The sequence below is a fragment of the Carassius auratus genome, unplaced genomic scaffold (assembly GCF_003368295.1).
Source record: "Carassius auratus strain Wakin unplaced genomic scaffold, ASM336829v1 scaf_tig00023288, whole genome shotgun sequence".
In the NCBI taxonomy this organism is placed as follows: Eukaryota; Metazoa; Chordata; class Actinopteri; order Cypriniformes; family Cyprinidae; genus Carassius; species Carassius auratus.
This window is the reverse complement of record NW_020525257.1, coordinates 328567-350000: the sequence shown is the minus strand read 5'-3', so window position 1 is coordinate 350000 and position 21434 is coordinate 328567. Positions and strand designations below refer to the sequence as shown.

General features: G+C 35.0%; 1 pseudogene; it reads right to left on the bottom strand.

The window, feature by feature from the left end:
- LOC113077849 (gamma-aminobutyric acid receptor subunit pi-like) overlaps positions 1 to 20304 on the bottom strand; it is a 35951-nt pseudogene extending 15647 nt beyond the window's left edge.
- Positions 20305 to 21434: the final 1130 nt, after the last annotated feature.

Sequence of the window (21434 nt, the reverse complement as noted above, 5' to 3'; positions counted from 1 at the left end):
AGCATCAGCGGTGACACTGACACTCATTATTACAGCTCGTTATGGTGATTTATCAGTTCATATTCATCCCTGTTGACCTTGAGGATGTTCTACATCCATCTGTTCTTCCATCCATCGCTCAATAGATTTACAGTCATTTTTGATTCTTCATCAATTCAAACAAAAGGCATCTGAGAGTCACTTCACCATCATTTCATCATTTATTTGAGAAAACCAGTGTCCTATACACACTTAGAGTCACTGATCTTCACTACAAAACCCTAAATAAAAGCTTAAATGTTTGGTTTAACTTGAAGAAATTATGACAAATATATACCTACTGTGCATATCCTACATCAGCCTTTTTTTTACACATTTAAAAAAATATGTTTTTAATATTTAATATTTAAGAGTTTATATATCTCTATTATCATAACAGTCTCCAGAATCCAGAAATGGAGAACATGGAATTTGGGAAAAATTAAACAGATTTCGTAACACCCAAGACTGAATTACATGCATCTTTCCCACGAGATCTCTTCTTAAAACATCTACGGAGATATAAACAGTACAGCAAACTCTCCACTGGTTAACGCATTTCTATTTTAATTACTCGACAGTCATACATTTATTCACTTAAATGCATCTTAAAAGACCACACACACGTTCTCTGAGCATCTGCTGTATGTGAATCCTCTCAGGACATGAGTTCAAGAGCTCTTCAGTGAGTCAACAGGCTCAGAAACATCTGCGATACCATTCAGACGCTCCTGGAAGACTCACAGATTAGAGAAGATTACTGTCGCTCCTCTACAGCGGCGAAAAACATGAGAGGTGTTCAGCATGTCACTTCGTTCTCATTCGTCCATTTGTTCTGGATGTGATAAATGTCTCTTACTGACGTTAATCTAGTTTTGTGTCTCTCTGTGCAGCTAAATATAAACGTGTCTGCAAACCTTCGGTGTCTGACATGACTGTGATTCTCAACAGAAATGGGGCATTTAGTCTGAAAACCCGGATGGAAAACATGGGATCCAGTCATTCACTTATAACCCTGAATATGGATGAATACAATTCACTGCTGTTCACTTAATCAAATACTAGTGCATGGAAATATCAAGTCTGAAAATACTGCTATATGAACATTTCTCCATTTCATTTGAACAAAAACTATTGTCAGAAACACACAGGAACTCAAAGGTCTTCACTACACCCTGGCAAAATAAAAGTTTGGTTCAACTTGAAGAAATTACACTGTAAAACAAGTGGACAACATTTTTTTTTTTCTTTACTGTTGCACAGTTGAATGTGCTCCTTTAATGATGACACTAATACATTTTATTAAAACATTATTGATTGAGGGATATAATTTTTTTTCTTCCATGTCTTTTATTTTTTTCAAACAATAAAATGAATTGTTTAAATTTGAATACATATTAAAAGATTAATTAAACTTTTCAAGTTTTACGCATTCTTAAATCTATATTAAATCATAAAACAACAAATCTATAATTTAAATTTGGGAAACAAAATTTCTGAAATAAATAAATAAAATAAAAATCAGGGTGTTATTATTAAAATTACAATTTACATTTAATTAAAACAATAAAAACTAAATATAGAAAAATGTAAACAGAAAACATGGAATTTCAGAAAATGTAAAATAATTTCCTAAATTTTTGGTGAATTAATATATTGTTAAAGTTTAGACATGATTTTTTGATTATTTAAATTTAATTACACCTAAAAAAAAAGTCTAGAAAAGAAATAGCCAACATTGAATTTAGAGAAAAACAGAAGAATTTCAGAAAAAAAAAATATTGCATTATTACAATTTTGTTAGTTTAATTGATTACATAGACATCTTATTGATGATCACATTTAAATTAAACTGAATGAAATTAAAACTTAATTCAACCTGAATCAAGTTAAATTTAAGAATACAACAAATTTTATAAAGCCCTGGGCATGTCTTATACGATCACAAATTGATTAAAGTCCCAGATTACTGCACTTAAAGGGATAGTTCACCCAAAAATTAAAATTCTGTAATTAATTACTCTTCCTCATGTAGTTTCAAACCCATAAGACGACCTTCGTTCATCTTCGCAACACAAATTAAGATATTAAAAAAATAATCTGAGAGCTCTCAGACCCTCCATAAACAGCAATGCTACTGAAATGTGCCCAGGGCCAGGTTTGGAACGACATGAGGGCGAGTAATTAATGACAAGATTTTCATTTTGGGGTGAACTTTCCCTTTAAATCACCTCTAATATCAAAACTACTAACACAGCAAATCCACCTCTAATGTCTCTCTGTTTACAGTGAGCTTATAATAAAACATAAGCAGAATAAAACATGAGTGACGAGCGAGTGTGAGCTCCAGCGTGTCAGAGCGTCTCGGACTGTGTGGGACGTGTCTCCTGCAATATTACACACGTCCTCGAGGACACAGACAGACTCCTCAGGACAGAGAAGAGCCTCAAATCTGATGGAAATTATCCAAAGATTGCATTTGGTAGACGAATAATGGCACGCATGAATATTTTAAAGAGAGTCTTGAAGCAATATTGTGTGGATCGACCTACTTAAGGTTTTATTTTAATGCTGCAGCCGCTGTTATTGGTGGGATGTATGCAACCTCCAAATCACATTTACTACAAGTAGTGAATAAAAGAAGAATGCAATCAAGACGCTCTGTTAGTGAGCATTCAACTAGAGGTTTATTACAGCCAACCCAGCAGGAGTGTGATGCAAAACATCCCTTCGAGATTCACAATATAAGAAACAATAAGCGTCTGAATGTGTTTGTGGACACACTGACAGCTGGTTCTTACTCGAGAGGTCAAGCATACAGTGGGGATATTTTCTGCTTATTAATTCAGCAATAACTGCCTCCTTCATGTCAGTAAGTGCTCCTGAGAGAAGTCATTACTACATTCAGCAGTGTAGATATCAACCGAGTGCTACTCACAGGGGAAAACGCCTGACCATTTGTCTTTATAGTCGGACTGCATTTGTGAGATTATTCATGGATTTTTTTAAGCCGAAGGGAATGTTTTGCTCAAATGATGTGGAGAAACATTTGTGGTGGTGCACAAAAAATATGGATGGCCTATATATAAAATAAACTGATAAATAAAATAGAAAAAATATATATAAAAAATATAGAACAAATCTAAATAATACAGATAAATTAAACAAAAAACAAAAAAAAATATTTCTATTAAATATAAAAAAATCTAAAATATTTAAAATATACAAATATGCATTATATATATTATATACATATGTTATATTACATACTGCCAACCCCTTTGAGTACTAGTTGAAGAAGGTCTTTATTTTGAAGAAAGTATTTGTATTATTTTATTTTTGGCATATGCACAGGAGTTGGCTGCATTGATTTTCAGACCTGGACCAGACGCTCGGTGTGTTTCACGCTGCTTGTTTTGTCAGATTAAGGTTAATCATCTGGAAAATCGCCACACCAGGAAAATGATTTATTCAGTTTTCTCTGCTAGAGTAAATCAGGTAAATAAACAAGACTCATTAATTAACAGCACATCACTGCGATCACGAAACAACCCTGACACGAGCATCCACAGCTCGTCCTCTTTCCACAACAACTGCTTTAAGAAATCACCGAAAAACACTAATAACAGCAACTCGAGTAAGTGAGGACTATCTGTGCTTCGCTGCATGTGAGCGGTGCATTAGGATCTCTCAGCATGGTTGCTATGGCAACTGCTCTCATTTTAAAAGTTACTGAGGGGGAAAAAAAAAGTTACATTTGAGGATCGTTTCTAGAAAGCTTGGAAGTTACTGTTACTGACTAACACTCATACTGAGGGTTACGTTTAAAGTTTATCAAGCACATTTATTATTTAGTGCCAGAATCATCAGATGACATTAAAATCCTGTTGCTTGGTTCTCACCACAGTCCGTAAAAAGCGAGAGAAACCAAAAACAAAAGACAACTTCGGATTCAAACAGCATTTCAGATAAGTTTAATAAGGTTAAAATCTCATATATATGCACATCTATTTACTCTCTGCGTGGACAACATGTACATGAACGCGCTGCTGCAGATCTGAGCACTAACTAGGGCTTATTCTGCTGTGTTTATAAAGCTTTTAGATGAGTTCGTTACAAAAAAAAGTGCCGAACTCTTAATGCAAAGCAAAAACACACACTCTTCTTCGATCCATGAAGGTTTCTCTCAGTTAATGCACACAATCTCTCAGTCTGAAGTATCTGTCACAGCAGATCAACACACGCTGTTGTGAATAATTACTGGAAGAGAAGGATAAAACACTCAGTCTCATGAATACTTTATTATTGCATTGACGTACTATAGTCCTTTGCCACAAATTGTATGATGTAGATTTTAAACCTGGGAGATGAAAACAGCACAGCACAGTTTTCTCCAACTATTAAAATGAACGGATGCTAGCATATTCTTCTGTGATGTGCAATAAATGCCACACATTTCAGAAAAAGTAGCGTGGGGTTTCATGACCGGTTAAAGTTCACAGCGCAGCACCGACACGCTAATTAATAATAGATTTAAAATCTTGGTTTTAGTTATTTGTCAGAAATATTTTAATCACACATGAGTTTGACTTTAATATGCCTGTTTAAACTTCTCAAAGTGCCTGAAGGAATGAGTCTCTGGTTAATTAAAGACTTATGTAATCTGATCTGGTGAAGATCTTCACGTCTCGTATCACTTAACCAGACGTTAATCCATATCTTCATGCGTGCGGTGAATAGAGACGCTCTCATGTGTGTATGTGAGTATGTGAGCGAGTGTATGTTCGTGTCTTTGTGTGTTATTCTGCACACGAGCAGCTTTTAAGATTTAGTTTCATATGAATCCTCTTTATCTTTGCTGGCGTGTGAATCCCTCGCAGACTCGTCCTCGGCATCATGACGCTCTTCGATCTCACTTAACATGTTTGGTTTTACAGTGTTCATGATTTCACTGCATTTCAACGATAATGAATGACAAGAATCAGCTGACGTGAGCACTGAAGGAGATGTAGTTCAAAATATTCATTCTGTATTTCCTACAGATAATGAAGCATTTGATCGCAGCTAATACACTATTATATCTATTCAAAACGACTTATATAAGAGAAACAAGAGCAATTCATGCTAATCTAGTAATATATAGCTGGTGCCAAACAGAAAATACAACTGTAAAACCTAAAAAAAAACTACTTTGAAGATATTTTAACTAAAGATAATAAAAAAGTAAAAGTAATCATTCAATATAATTAAACTGTGTCTTGTAAACAAATCTAAGTTAAATTCATATAAATCGCATAATTTCTTCTACACTATTATTCAAAAGTTTGGGGTCAGTAAGATTTTTTTAAGAAAGTATACTCATTAAATTTATTAAAAGTGACAGTAAATATATATAATGTTATAAAAGATTTATATTTCAAGTAAACGCTGTTCTTTTGAACTTACTGTTCATCTGTGAATCCTGAAAAATAAAATGCATCTCAGTTTCCACAGAAATATTGTGCAGCACAACTGTGTTCAACATTGATAATAATCAGAAATGTTTCTTGAGCAGTTAATCATCATATTTTCATGATTTCTGAAGATCATGTGACACTGAAGACTGGAGGAATGATGCTGAAAATACAGCGGAGCATCACAGAAATACATTACACTTTAACACAGATTCACACAGAAAACAGATATTTTAAATTGTAATAATATTTCAATTTTTTTTACTGTATTTATGATCAAAATAAATGCAGCCTTGGTGAGTGAAAGTCCAAAGTTTTGCACTTTCCATGTGTTGTAATCGCATCACAACCCATTATAAATCAAAGTTTCTTAATGTTATACTCATTTAATAATTCCACACTGGTATAAACACCACGACAAACCCACACCGTACACGAGATCTATTTATAATGTTCCTCTACACACTACTTCACACAGCTCTCATGTTTTCTAGTTTTCTGTGTGGTTTCATCTGTCTGTGTGTTTAAAACAACACTGTGTCGTGATGAGTGTTATTTCTGCTACTCCTGGATCTTCTCTTGCTTTGTTCTCTCCCAGCAAATAGAATGTTGGAGATGAAAAAGAGGAAAAAATGTATCATTCTGTCCCAGACGAGTGAGAAAGAGACATAAAACAAGACACAGACGTGTTGTTACTCAAGGACAGCCTCCATAACCTCACATCTACACAACACTGAACCAACATTATCAGTTAATCCCGGATAAAAGCTATATTTACTTGTTCAAAAATGTATTAATTATATAAAATATATAAATTATATAAAAAAACATACAAAATAATTACCAAAACTTAGCCTCATCTAATTCAATCCAGATTTTTTTTTTTTTTCATTTTAAAAGAAACTAATACAATCTGCTGCTGAAGAGTACATCTGAAATAAATGTAGTGTAGTTACAGCCATCACTATATTGACAATATAACACAGCACAACACAAGGGATAGTCTTGAATTTAACCCTTGCATAAAAGTAGCATTTAACCCAAATAATGTAAACAGCTCCCTGTAAACATGGCCATTCTCTCTGTTGTAGGACGTAAACAATGAGCAGGATAAGTGAGATACTAATGCTTTTCTTCCTGTCTTTCCATGTTTAGTGCCCGAATCTACTGGCAAATGATGCAAGACGTGCTGAAGATAAAAGAGGCTCGTTTCTTTAATCTCACTCTGCCTTTTTCTGATAACCAGCGGATGAAATGATACCCGCAGCTTAGTTTCTGTTTTTGTCTGCGTGCATGTGTCCATAATACATTTTCCTGCATCGCAACAAAACAAATCAGGCTCTGTTTCATTAGAGATGAGACCTTTTTCCCATGAAGAGATTCTAATGAGATAAATAAGAATTAATTATTTTATTTTTTTCTATTGCATTGTGCTTTGTTTTTGCATGCGATAACAAACTAGCAGCATGGCCAGTGTAGTCTGAATCTCAATCAACGTTGATTCCTTTAAATTGATAAAAACCAAACTCACAAATCAATCACTAACTCACGAGTTACATTTCACAAAAGCATCAGAAGCACAATCAGATCAGAGTAACCTCTGTCAATCTACAATCTGTTATACAAGTCATATCTATTTATCGCTTTTGCAAAACAGTCTGTAGCTTTTATAAACAAGAAAATAAGAGAGTATTGATTGATCTTGCAAAGTTATTCAATTATGAAAAGCAATTTCAGTTGTAAATAGTGTTTCAACGGACCACAAATCTCACGGTTTCGGATCATATTATGGTTTCAAAATCAATAAGAAAATAAATAAAAAATTAACTTTGCTTTCCATTACTTAAAGCTAAGTACTTCTTCGATAGCACAGCAAGATCATGCAGAATATATGCTTTATAAGCACTAACAAACAGCCAATATGTTAATAACAGGCATACGAATAATCAACTAGTTAATAGTGAGATTTGCTTCCTTTATTAATGTGTTACCAAATATATGGGTAACACTTTATAATAACTGCACACTATTAATCATTAATTAAGCATTAGTAAACAGATAATTCATAATTTATAAAGCATTAATAGACAGTAATAATCAGTTTATAAATACAGATATAAATGCTTTATTCTTGATTTAAAAGCATATCTATAATGTGTTTAATAATTGTATTTTCATACTTTATTCATGATCAATTTATCATTTCTCAATGAAGTATAGCATTATTTACACACCAGTTATTTAGGAGTTGCCAGTGATTCATAAGATCACAAGAAATGTAGTAAATTCAGGTAGTTATAAAGCCTTTAGTAGTGGTCAGTTAACTATTTATGTGAGCTCATCTAAAGTGAGGACTAGTTATGCCTTGTAAAGCATTTATAAAGGATATTTAAAGGCTCAGTTACCTGCTAAACAAAAAACAGAAACAAACACAACAGTGATACAGAACATAGAAATATTAACAGCCTTTTAATCTAATTTGTAAAAGCTTTACAAGGCATAAATAGTCCTCACTTTAGATGAGCTCACAAAAATAGTTAACTAACAACTACATATGTTTTATAACTACCTGAATTACAGTAGAAATGCATGTTAATAAACCATTTATTAACACTATAAGTAACTATTACTATATGTCTGAATAAAAAGATGTATGAATGCACATTTAAATAGTTCATTAATCATTTACTTACAATTTCTAAGTGATCTTATGAACAACTGACAACTCCTTAATAACTGGTGTGTAAATAATGCTATATTTAATTGAGAAATGATAAATTGATCATTAATAAAGTATGAAAAAACAATTATTAAATACATTATAGATATGCTTTTAAATCAGGTATAAAGCATTTATATCTGTATTTATAAACTGATAATAATGCTTTATAAATTATGAATTAACTGTTTCCTAATGCTTAACTAATGATTAATAGCATGCAGTTATTATAAAGTGTTACCAAAATTGGTATAGTAATAACCACTTTATATGACTATGGTCCGGTTTGTTTTGACCAAGATTGTGACTCCTAAATGAACAATCCCAGAAGATTAAATCATAATTCTTTGAAGTTAATAATCACATAATTTAATCAATCTCATTTAATAATGTTCAGGATTCCTTCCCCAAATTAAAAATGAAGCACACAGGCACCTAAACTATTTGACATCTATTTTGATTCTGAAATGCGAGTGGAGGCTCACACTGTTGATGCTCAGGCTTGTGATGTGGCTGAATCATGTGTGTGTGTGTGTGTGTGTGTGTACAGAGGAGGATCTGGTGAGACCACACATGTGAAGCGTGCCTGCGTCACTCGTCTCCAGTATTGATGATAATCAGAGGAACGACAGGCACACGAGCCGTGAAAGAGCCTGAATCAAAGCGCTGCGGGATCGAGGCGAGTGTCAGAAAACATCAATCTGAGTTACACTATCAGGCCCAGAGACGATCACATGTGCCGTGAGCTCATGCACATGTGTGTTTGCGTGTGTGAGGGGAAACTGAGTGTGAAAACGCTCCCAAACACATTTACAGAGTTCACTGACACCAGCATCCATCTGGAATAAACTACAGCCTTCGTTTCTGTCTACCGTTCGAGTAATAAATCCACACCATAGACTGCACCAAGCTGCACGATTAATCAAAATAAAACCACAATCTCAATACGGCGTACTGCAAATCTCAAATTTTAAACTCTGCAATATAAGTTTATAGATTCTAGAGTCAATATTACAATAGTAATATTTTCTGAGACTGAGATTAACTACAAACAGCCAGAGCAAAAATGCATTTCTGTGTTATTTTCATTGGTTTCCAGACCTTTTACGAACATTTCACAATGAGGAATAGTTCACTCAAAATATGCCTTTTGTTGTTGAAATGAAAAACTAGAAAAATATTTGACATTTAACTAATTCTTAAATGAAATGTTGAATAATGACACCATTTAAAGTTAAACGCACTATTCGAGTCAGATTCAGAAACTTCCTCTTACCTGCTGATGAAGAGGAGGGTGAATAAAGAGCTGAAGAAGGTCATGGTGAGACGGAGAGGGCTTCAGTCCGCTGGAGTCTGTCTGAGGAGAACAGAAGCAGGTCACAGAAACGCTTCGGCAGAAGAACGACTGTACTACTGAAGCTTATAGCTGCTGGATTCATATCATACATTATATTCATACAGCACTTCATTATTTCATATTATAAGGTCCACTTATATTATAAAGATTTACTGTGGGTGAAATTTAATTTTTATGATCATTTTCCACCCTCTCTGAGCAGTATAATTAAATAGGGGTGGTCAATTTTAGTCGTTTTGTCAGTCAACCATATACAGTTTAACACTTCATTTCAACATTTACTCTCCTAATCCAGCCATATGCAAAGCATGCTGGGAACACACAATGTTCTGACAAGTCTCACTTAATGTCAAAATAATAATAATAATAAAATATCCAGGTCATCCCAACACAAATGGGTTAAATAAACTTCTATTTTTCATAGTTAAGTAGATTCAGTAATATAAAATTAGGTAATGACAGACTGATCAGCAATTGTTACTTTTAATTTAATAGCTACACTGTGGAAGCAGCAAACAAATATTATTTCAGCGTTATTTATTTAAGTGACTTCATTTATAAAAATAAAAAGATTACGATTGGGATTAATAATATTAAAGGCAAAGACAATTACACACTTTTAAAAATGTGATTTCAAAAATAAATATAATTAAACCATACTAAACTTCTAAAACAAACAGAAATGTAAATAAATACATGCACATTTTTAACAGTAGGTTTTCTTGAAAGGTAAATATAATTTAACTAATGTAAAAAATAATTAATTAATGTTAAATAAATAAATTATTATGATAAAAAATATTAACAAACAAATACATACATTTTTCTCAGTGGAAGAATTCAACTGAAAAAAAGTAAAAATGTTAAAATAATAATAATAATAATAATAATAATAAATAAAAATCCAACTGAAAAAAATAAAAAATAATTGTAAACTAATTGCGTACACACATTTTATAATAAATTATGTAAAAAAAAATAATAATAATAATAATAATAAGATCAACTATGATGTGGAAGAACTTAACACTAAGGGAAGGATGAAAGCTCTGCTGAAAATGACAAAATGTGCAGGATTCATAACAGAAACCAAAACTGCAGCATCACTATGAAACAGGAGTCGAAACAATGGTTTAATCTCAATAACTGTCTCTTGTGTTCACAATCACTGGAAGCACAAACTCCCAACAGAAACAACACAGTGAGAGTAACGAGGAAGAGACACAATAATTCATCAGATCATCATCTTCAATGTGAGTTCAGACGCATGACTGAACAGCTTTAATAAGCTCGTTTCCTACATATGGAGCAATTGGCTAAAAACCAGTGAAACCGATTCAGAAACTACAATCCCAGCGGGCATCACAGATGGCATCAGTCGCTCGCCCGTGGCCCGTCTTCTTCAGAAATACTCCGAGTTTGAGGGAACTACTCGCTCTTGAGAGAGACGTTTATCTTATTTATGCTCCAGGCCAGAGAGAAATGCTAACCTTGTAAACATCAGCCTAACAATCCAGCTGCTGATACGAACACAAGCTATTCCCAATCAAGCCCAAGTCTTTCCATCCTAATGACTCTCACAGAAACACTAATCTTTTAGTATTTCCAGCTTTGCGCAAACGCTACCTTGCACTAGATTGGTTTTCTCTTTTTTTTTAATGCACCTCGCTGGGAGGATGAAAGCACAAGAAACGTCTTGAGAGATATCAAACATCCAGATGGTTGATCCAGAAGGGTTCGGCTCTAGCTGTTTGTCAACCAGGGAAGCAAAACGCTGCTTACGACATACTGAGCGAGCAGAAGCAATCTGCAAAATAAAGACATGCTATGATATAACTACAGAATACAGAACGTTTATGGGTGGGGATCCTGACAATATACATTAACACATTCACTGTCAAATCTGTAGAAACCAGGTGGATATTGTGTTTCTCACACACTCTCAAACACTCATATCAATACGTTTGTTCCAGAAGAAATCCATATTTTTATATATATTTTCTAATGTTTAATGAATGTTATTCAGAAGCTTATACAATACAGGAAATGGAGTGTGAATCCAAAAATAAATATTTAATAGCCTGATACTGACAGTCATTGCCGAGTAATGGAGTCTGGTTACAGGCACACATTAACCCTCTGGGGTTCTTCTATAATTCTTACATTGATGAATAATTGCTTTTATTTCACACATTTCCCAAAATTAGCTTTTGCAATGAGACACTTTAATTTGTGTGTGCGTGTTTTTGTATAAATAGGCAAATTATAAATAGGCAAATATGTGCAAAAATCACTAGAATTCACAAGCCTTTCTACAGAGAGCTGTATTCTCTATAGTGGTAAAAATGTGCTATTGCATGATAAAAATGCTTAATTTGTCCACCAGATGGCACCAATCTAATTTTAAAAAAAATTCTATAGGCCTTGGCTGTACTTTAAAATAAAATACAGCATTTATTAAAAAAAAATAAATTAAAAATTACATATATATATAAATTTTCTATTAAATTCAATGGGGAAAAAATGATCATAATTATTCCATAAAAAAATCATTATTATCATAAAATTCTCTCAAAACACCAAAAAAGAAAGAAAAAATATTATTGAACAAAAATACATTTGATTGATTTTACTGAAAAAAAGTATACCTGAATCCCGCCCTCCGGGTCATTTTTGACCCGAAGGTCCTGAGTGTGACTCATAAATGAAGAACCCCAGAGGGTTAAAATGTGATCTTCAAATGATGAAGCACTGAGCTGTTGCCATTTCCTGTTACAATGGGCCATTCATTGGAGCACTTCCTGCGAGGAGCATCTGCTTGTACATCGTGATGTGTTATCAGTCACACACATGCTCACTGTCTTCTAAGATACATTATTTTAGCGTAATTCAAAAATAGTTTTGATCTGTGAATGTCAAACAGATTGTGAATGGATTCTATACAGTACGTGCTACACATGACGAGCACTATTTGTGTGGCATGTGCAGTTGCTGCCTACGCAGAGCGCTTCCAATCAGTCACAGCTGTAATTTCTTCTGCAGACAGTGTTTGGGAAGCGAGCTGGAGTCTCATTATCACACCCACAGACACACAGAGGCAGATCTGATGCACAGACGCGGCTGATACTGCCAGTGAAAGTCACCATATGTCTCAGCGGTCATCTAGCCAGAAGCTCCACATATAGATCGAGCAGAAATCCTGCCATATCTGCGTCCTCGGACACAATCACCCACGGTCATCAGATCTGTGCATCTGTCCGGCTCAACAGGAGTTTGCAGCGGCTTGCGGCCAGCGCCGGAGGAAATTGGATTGGTGCAAATGTGACTTTTGAGCTTGAGTCAACATGAAAAGGGCGAAAAAGTGTGGCGTCATGTGACACGCCTAGATCTAATGTCCTGTCTTCTTCTTTACATCACTTTCTTGCCTTAAAGAGCAAGTGAATATGACTCACACCATTACACTTCTACACTTTTCCAGCACATTTCTCCATGAGCTTTGAGCCACACTTGTTTAGCTTCATGCAGACGGATGCAGAAACAGCAGAATACATGATCCTCTGGTTTTCAGGCCCAAAACAGATGCTCGTCTTCACAATATTAACTTGAGTGACTAAATCATAACACGCAGAACAGAAGTAATGTATTCCAGGGCAATTAATGTGTGTGAGGTCAGATTAATTACAACTGTTTGTACCTTTATCATAAACAGTTGTATGGTTTCTGATAAAGTTCATATTAATAAGCAAAACACAGACCAGTTTGAAATACACCTACTCTACTCTGGTCTGTGTTGTGCTTATTAATATGTTTTCTGTTTTGCTTAAATAATATATTTATTATAACATACACACTTAGGGCCCTATCTTGCACCCAGCGCAATTGACTTTGTAGACCGACGCATGTGTCATTCCTATTTTGCACCCGCGCAAAGCGCGCTTTTCCCTCCACAGAAGCACGTCGCTAAACTAGTGAATGAACTTGCGCTCCCTGGGCGGTTCAGCGCAAAAAAAGGAGGCGTGTTCCGGCGCAAACAATCCCTGGTGCTATTTTGCTGTTCCATTAAACAATTGCGCCACTGACCAGAAAAAACCTAGTCTAAAGTCAGTGGCGCGTTGCTTTTTTTTTTTTGAGTTATTTTTGCAAATCATAAATTGTTACACTAAAAAAATATTAACACATGAGATGACGGAAATCATTGTGGTGTATTTTGGGTGGGTTTCTCCCATCCCCATACAACACAACTTCTCTGTCTTTCACTGCTCTTACAAGAACATCAGTCTCCTCGGCTGTGAACCGCTCCTGGCGTGCGCCTGGTAAATACGCCATAATAATAGCAATCCATAATGGAACTTGCGCACCTGCTTTTAAAGGGAATGTTGGATGACGCTCTGATTGGTTTATTTCACGTTACGCCCAAACCACACCTATGAATAATGAAGCTACTTCAGACCAACCCATTTTAGATTTGCGCCGGGCGCAAGAGCCATTTATCCCGCCGGGAAAATAGCAACAGTGCCGAGACCCGCCCACAAACTTACTTTAGCAAAGTTACTTATGCCGCGTTTCCACCGAAATTACCCGGAACATTTGTACCAGGAACTTTTTTTCCCAGGAACTTTTTTTCCCCCAGACCTGTTGCTTTCTGCGTTTCCACCGCGGTGTAAAGTACCGGGTAGATTAGGCAAATAGACTGGTGACGTAGGTCTGCGCGCGTTTCTCAATACAAAGTACCGATGATAAAAAAAAAAAATTAAAAAAAGTACGCTGATTTTGGACGTGCATCCTCGGTAGTTGGTTCAGACTTTGTGCATTCGTCTCAGGAGTGTGATATCCGCGACGACGCAAGTCCGGTAAATCTATAAACAGCAGAGTACTTGATAACTTCAGTCTGCTCGTCATGGCTACTGCAATTTTCCTTACTGTATATTTACAATAAAACGAAATATGATATCAAATACCACTGCCTCCTTTCGTTTTCATTTAAGCATAATAACAGCTGCAGAAATGTACTTAGTTCAGGGAAATGTGTATATGCAGCCATTACAATGAAACGAAATATTATATAAATTTGCCTTTTTTATTTTCATTTTAACATATAGATAAATTGAATACAGACCAAAGAAAACCTGTTAGATTTACCCCGCAGCTGAATTATGTTATGTTTAACCACTAAAGACACATCAGAGCCAGCGGCGCATATCAGAAGGTCTATCCAAGGAAAGGCTGCTCTCTGCGGATACATGAGGACTGAGCTCCCGCTGATCGAGTGGAGCTCACCGTCTACGAGATCGGCGAAACACATTTTTTAAATAGGCATGATCTTTATAAATAAACCATAGATTTGAGTTTTAAACAACTACTTCTCGCCTGAAATACTTTTAAAATTACATTTCATGACACAATAACAGTAATATTTGAAAATTATCCAAATAAATGGTGGTTGAATTCAACCAATGCTGCGTGAACTCAGATCGCTTTGGCTACAGCAATTTTCCCCTCAGTATATTTACAATAAAACGAAATAGGATATAAAATACCACTGCCTCCTTTCAATTTCATTTAAACATAATAACAGCTGTAGAAATGTACTTAGTTCAGGGATTATTGTAACGTTATATACAGCCATTACAATGAAAGAAATATTATATAGACTTGCCTTTTTATTTTCATTTTAACATATAGATAAATTGAATACAGACCAAAGAAAACCTGTTAGATTTACCCCGCAGCTGAATTATATTTTATGTTTAACCACTAAAGACACATCAGAGCCAGCGGCACATATCAGAAGGTCTATCCCAGGAGAGGCTGCTCTCTGCGGATACATGAGGACTGAGTTCCCGCTGATTGAGTGGAGCTCACCGTCTACGAGATCGGCGAAACACATTTTTAAATAGGCGCTGTCTTTATAAATAAACAACAGATTTGAGTTTCAAACAACTACATTCTCGCCTGAAATACTTTTAAAATTACATTTCATGACACAATAACAGTAATATTTTGAAAATGTTGATCCGAATAAATGGTGGTTGAACCCAACCAATGCTGCGTGAACTCAACCAATCAGCATGTTTAGCGCCAAAGTCCCGCCCCCGAAAGTTCCTGAACTTTAAAAAAGTACCACCTCGCCAGCAGGGACTTTCTGGGGGGCATTTTTTTACCCGGAACTTTTATTTAGTTCCTGGTTCCTGCGGTGGAAACACACCAAGTACCGGACCAAGTCCCTAGTTCCTGGGTAAAGTTCCTGCGGTGGAAACGCGGCTTTAGCTAGTGTTTACATTCACCCTAAAGACCTGCACCAGATCTACAGATACAGCCTGAACTCTCATCTATCACAACCCACACATTCATCACCATACATACATGAAAATGCACCTGGACTCACAGATGAGACAGGATCAAATATGACAGCAATGACACCAATTCCCATAATGCACCTGTGGCAGGGAGCACATTGATTTAAATAAGTCAGGAGCAAATGAGCCACCTGCTGCTTCATCTATAACATGCCCATCTGCTGACATCTGGAAACCGTGGCGAGACACAGATCACCACAGAATAACTCTTTACAGTTTAAATGTCACAGAATTTGGATGAATAAATCAAAAGTAGGGCCCATCAAAATACATTTACATTTAGTGCAGATGCTTTAATCCAAAGCAATTGACCATTGAGGAATACTTCTTAAAGAGGCAAACAGTGCTCGTAATACCAAGTTTCAGGCATTTTTTTTTCAAATAATTACAATCTAGAAAGGGAAGGAATAAATCAAGAGAAAGACAATGTTTTTTTTTTTTAGGATGAAGTGAAGAAGCATCGAAAAAGATGAGTTTTCAGCTGTCGCTTGAAAATTGTCAGGGATTCAGAAAAAAATGATTTCAAAGGCCCCTCTTATTGTTAAATTTTTAATAAATTACAATTTGGAATCCAGAAAAATCAACTGAAAAACAAAAAAACAGAACCAGACAAAAATAATAATTTGGAAATAAAAATTTTAATAAAAGTTTCCAAAGGCCACCCTTAGTTTTAATGTTTTAAATAAATATCAGATTTTTAAAAGTGTAATGAATTTAATTGTTTAGGATTAGGAATATGTTTTGATGATTAAAAACAAAATAAGCCATTAAAAATCATACAGAAAAATAAAAAAATACAGAATTTGGGAAAAAATGAAACAGATTTTAATGGCCACTCTTGTAAGTTTTCATAAATTATCAAAAGTAATAGTGTAATGAATTTAATAGATTGGAAAAATTTCAATGGAAAACAGAATTTGGGAGGGAAAAAAATTAAAATTTACACTTACATCATTGCCTTCTTAGGATTTATAACAAAAGACTCATCAAAAATCTGAGCCAATCTGTATTATTCCTCAGTTGTCATCTTCCCAGAACTACGGTAACTCTGACCTGATGGACTGAACACCTCATTCCAGAAACTTAACCTCTTCAACAGTGAAACATCCCTGAGGATCTTTCATTCAATGAGGGCTTATACACAGGGGAGGACGTATCAGGAGAAATAATGGATCAGCTGCCACACTTTCGGCTAGATTTGTCACTCAAGTTTGCAAAAAACCAAAAGGTCAAGACAGAAGAGCAAGAAAAAATGAAATCAAGATGAGTCCCACACATCTAAAAATGGAGAAAGAGCCAGAGAGATTCATTCTCTGCTCGGTGAGATATGGAGAGATGACAACCCTCCCACCAAACCGTGATGGATGGCCAATCAAGCCTGTAAGACTGATGGAGTTAGCGCTTTACAGAGGCCATCACTGACGATATCCCGTGTCCCTGAGGTGGCTTCATTGTTATCTTGTTTCTGACCTTCAGTAGGACAGAAGACGCACAACTGTTACTCAGGGTTCAGTTATGTCTTTACTAGATTGCTGGTTTGCCCTATGACACTCCAGCAGGTAAAAACGCTATAATTAGATTGTCAAGCCAAGCATCGCTCTATTTAATGGTAATATTTAAAGGTCACAGTATAATAAACTGCTTCAGACATGAATGATTCCTGAAATCATGGGTTTGTTGTGTAACGTGTGCTGGTGCTTTACTAAGAGATAAGATGCACTGTTTTAAATTGCTGGGCAATAAAACAAGGCAATTAACAATTGACAGGTGAAAATCATTAATCCCACCACTTACATGGCTTTAAGGTGGAGTCAGAAATGATGTATGTTTTACATATACTGAATTAGTGCTGGTGATAAAATGATAATGTAATTACACAGCAGCGCAGCGGTTGCGAGCTCACTGGAGCGGGTTCGTTTCTCGCTGATTTGGTCATGTCTTGGTCATGCAAGCAATAAACATTACTCTGAGATCCAGTGTGAAGTGCTTAAATGACTCTGTGACTTAAAAGAGGCAGGTGAAACAGCGTTGACAAAAATTGTGCGCATCAATACAGCCAGAAGGCTTTTCAATCTATAAATTACTATTATTTACCAATAATTTTCTGTATCTGCACCATGGTATTGTGACAGAAATGTGGTATTCATATTGAATTTTACAGTATTAATGTATACATGTATTAATAGAGTAATCAAATATAATTACATTATTTTTGTGATTAAGCTATAGTGTATTTATACTAAATATTTATACTACTGTTGTTCATACACATACCTAGAAACCATATAGTTACGTTTGCCATGGTACTGCCGTGCTATATGTGTGATTTTAACTGTAGTTATCATGAGCTAAATGTATGCTACTATGGAAGACCAATGATTAATATGAATATAATTCAAACAGTCAGAAAAAAAAATTAAATGTAATTACATATAAAAATGATTAAAACAAGCCTGTCATAGCCTGTTTCTTGATTTGAAACAATATTACTCATTAAAACATGAAGGAAAATAAGAATTTTTCTATTAAGATATTTATTTTGTTAAGGAAACTTGACTGAAATATGTAAAGAATTAAGAAATATTAAGTGTTTGTCATGTACTGACCATAAAGAGTTGTTTAAACCACAATTGACCGTCTGGTTTGGGAGCAAAAATCTGCCTTTAAGCTCAAAATTTTTAGCTTCAAAACAGCTCAAAACAAATATTTTGATGTGAGAGACAACAGCAGATGCACTTTTTCACTGGAGGAAGTGTTATTCTGGATTATAGACTCTATGTATTTGAGTTAAAAACATCTTAATGCTGGATGTGTTTCATCTTTTGTCTTCTCCAGATGTTCACTGATGGACTGGAGTGCTGTGGATTATTGTGATGCTTTTATCAGCTGTTTGGACTCTCATTCTGACGGCACCCATTCACTGCAGAGCATCCATTGATGAGACACTGATGCAATGCTACATTTCACAAAAAGTCTACATTTTCTTTTTCTTTTTCAAAACGATTCCTTTAATAGTTGCACTGAAGTATTAGCAAAACACCACTAAATATAAATGTATAGATACACTACTGTCCTGATTCAATATCTCTCTCTCTCTCTCTCTCTCTCTCTCTCTCTCTCTCTATATATATATATATATATATATATATATATATATATATATATGTATATACATATAAATCTCTACATTATGTTTTCCACTCTACTTTTTCCCGAAGTAGTAAATCCAGGTCCAATATGAGAATTCAGCAGTTTTCTGATCTACCTCTCCATCCTCACAGTCAATCTCTCGGGATGCGACACTCTCAAAATCCCAGTTCTGGAATGTTGAAGATAAATTGAGACGATGTTCCCCATAACTCAAAATAAACATCATTTATGTTAATCCTGTTTATTCCCACTCCTACATTTGCTCTGCATTTCATGCTTGACTCTAAAGCCACCGAGGGACCGACTGCAGCACATACACAACAAAATAAATACTAATACAAACCATGTGATCTGATAAATTATAAGGTGATGTGAACTGGTACTTGCCAAAAAAAAAATAATAATAATGATCTCTCCCAAAAGCAATGGAAATGTACTAATACTTCATTTTTATGCAGAACGCATTAACTGTCGACATGCAAGATTAACACTTTACACAGTCCAATTACAATAACATGAAATCCACTAAAAGACAATAATAGAAGAAAACCAATCACATTATCCAAACCTAATGATACACCCAACTGCACAATGTGCCAATTTAGGTGAATTTGGCCTTGACTATAACATGAACACATGCCCAAATGAATGAGTTCCCTTCTGTTTTAAGATCTACATAATGCATGTGGCACATAGGCATATAAATTATATAACAATAAACAACATCTTGACACATTTTCACATTTATTCAGTCTGAAATGGAAAACGAATGAAACCGTGATTTACATAACGTTAGACTACTCAAAATGAATAAAACATTCTTGTTTCCGTTGGATAAGACTACAAGACATCAAAACATACAGGGATTTGACAATAAGAAAGCTTAATTCGAATCATTTGTAAATGTAATTTAACTTAGGAATATGTAATTTTCTGATTCTAGTTAAAAACGTATTATTTAATGACGTTAAAAGTAACTGCGTAACACACAAATGAAAGAAATCCGCCAGAAATCCAGTCAGAATCTCCAGCGCTTCTCTTACCTGTGGCGCCGTGTATAAACGGACATTTCTCGGAAATATCAGGAAGAGCTGACCAACCGAGTCCACGGAGACATTGGTCTTCACTTAACATCCAATAAAAGTAGATAAAAGCAGTATTTACTCCGGTTTCTGGACGCGCGTTTGAATGGAGCCAGCGTCCTTGCAGCAGCGCGAGAGCAACTGAATCCGCCGCGCGCGCTCGGAGCGGGAGAGATTTGCGCGCCAATCACGCGCCTCCCGCTCTTTTCCCGTCGCTTCACGAGAAATCCGTTCAGTCGGTGTTTGTGATTGACAGCAGCTCAGCAGTGTTTACTATCGAGGGTGACTACTACTAGTACACAAGAGCGGCTGCTGTCTGTGATGATCAGGTAACCGAGTAAACCAGCTTTCAGTTAACGCCTGTAACAATGGGGACAGAAATAACCATAGTAGACATCTGTATTGTTATTGAAAGCAATTACATTTTTTATTTCAAACTGTTGTGATTTGGAGCAACGTTTTATTTATTTATTTATTTAGTTAGTTAGTTAGTTAGTTAGTTATAGAATGCTCAGAGAAGCAGCATTCCTTAATGTTTACATAACAAAAACTGTTTTAAAACATGTTTATAAACATTTTGAACATTAGTAGAACATTCATACATGTTTTCATAACTTGAACTTTAGCAAACATTCTTAGAATATATTTTTGTCAGCCAAACTCACTCTCAAAATGTGTTTTTATCTCAAACGTTAAGGTAGTCACTTTTAGTTATAGAATATGTTTGTTTGTTTGTTTTAACTAAAATGTGTGTGAATATGTATTTCTTTAGCTCAACATTAGATCATAAAACTAGCAACACCAAGGTCATGGGTTCGATCCCCAGGGAATGCGTGAACTGATAAAATGTTTATCTTGAATTCAGTGTAAGTCGCTTTTGATAAAAGTTTCTACCAAATGCACTGAAAATTATATCTGCCGCTATACACACATTTTCATTAATCAAACTATAACCTTAATTAATGAAATGTGACTCATGCAGAAATGTAAACTCACTTTGCACTTCCTTTGTGGTTTCTGATTACTACTATTGTCCTTGAGTCTTCAGGCATGTTTAATTTAAGCATTATTTTAATTTAATGTTTTGACATTATGCATAGATAAATTATGGTATATTGTCACCGTTGCTGTCTAATGAAGTGTTTGCAATCAGTGTTGTTTTGTTACTACGCTGAGGTTAATCAAGTGGCATTAATTCTGTCGGAATGTGTTTAACGCTTAAGAGAAGCTCTGGAAGTTATTATTTAAATATTAACATGGATGAGCAGGAAATTAACATATTTTCAATGCATTACTTAC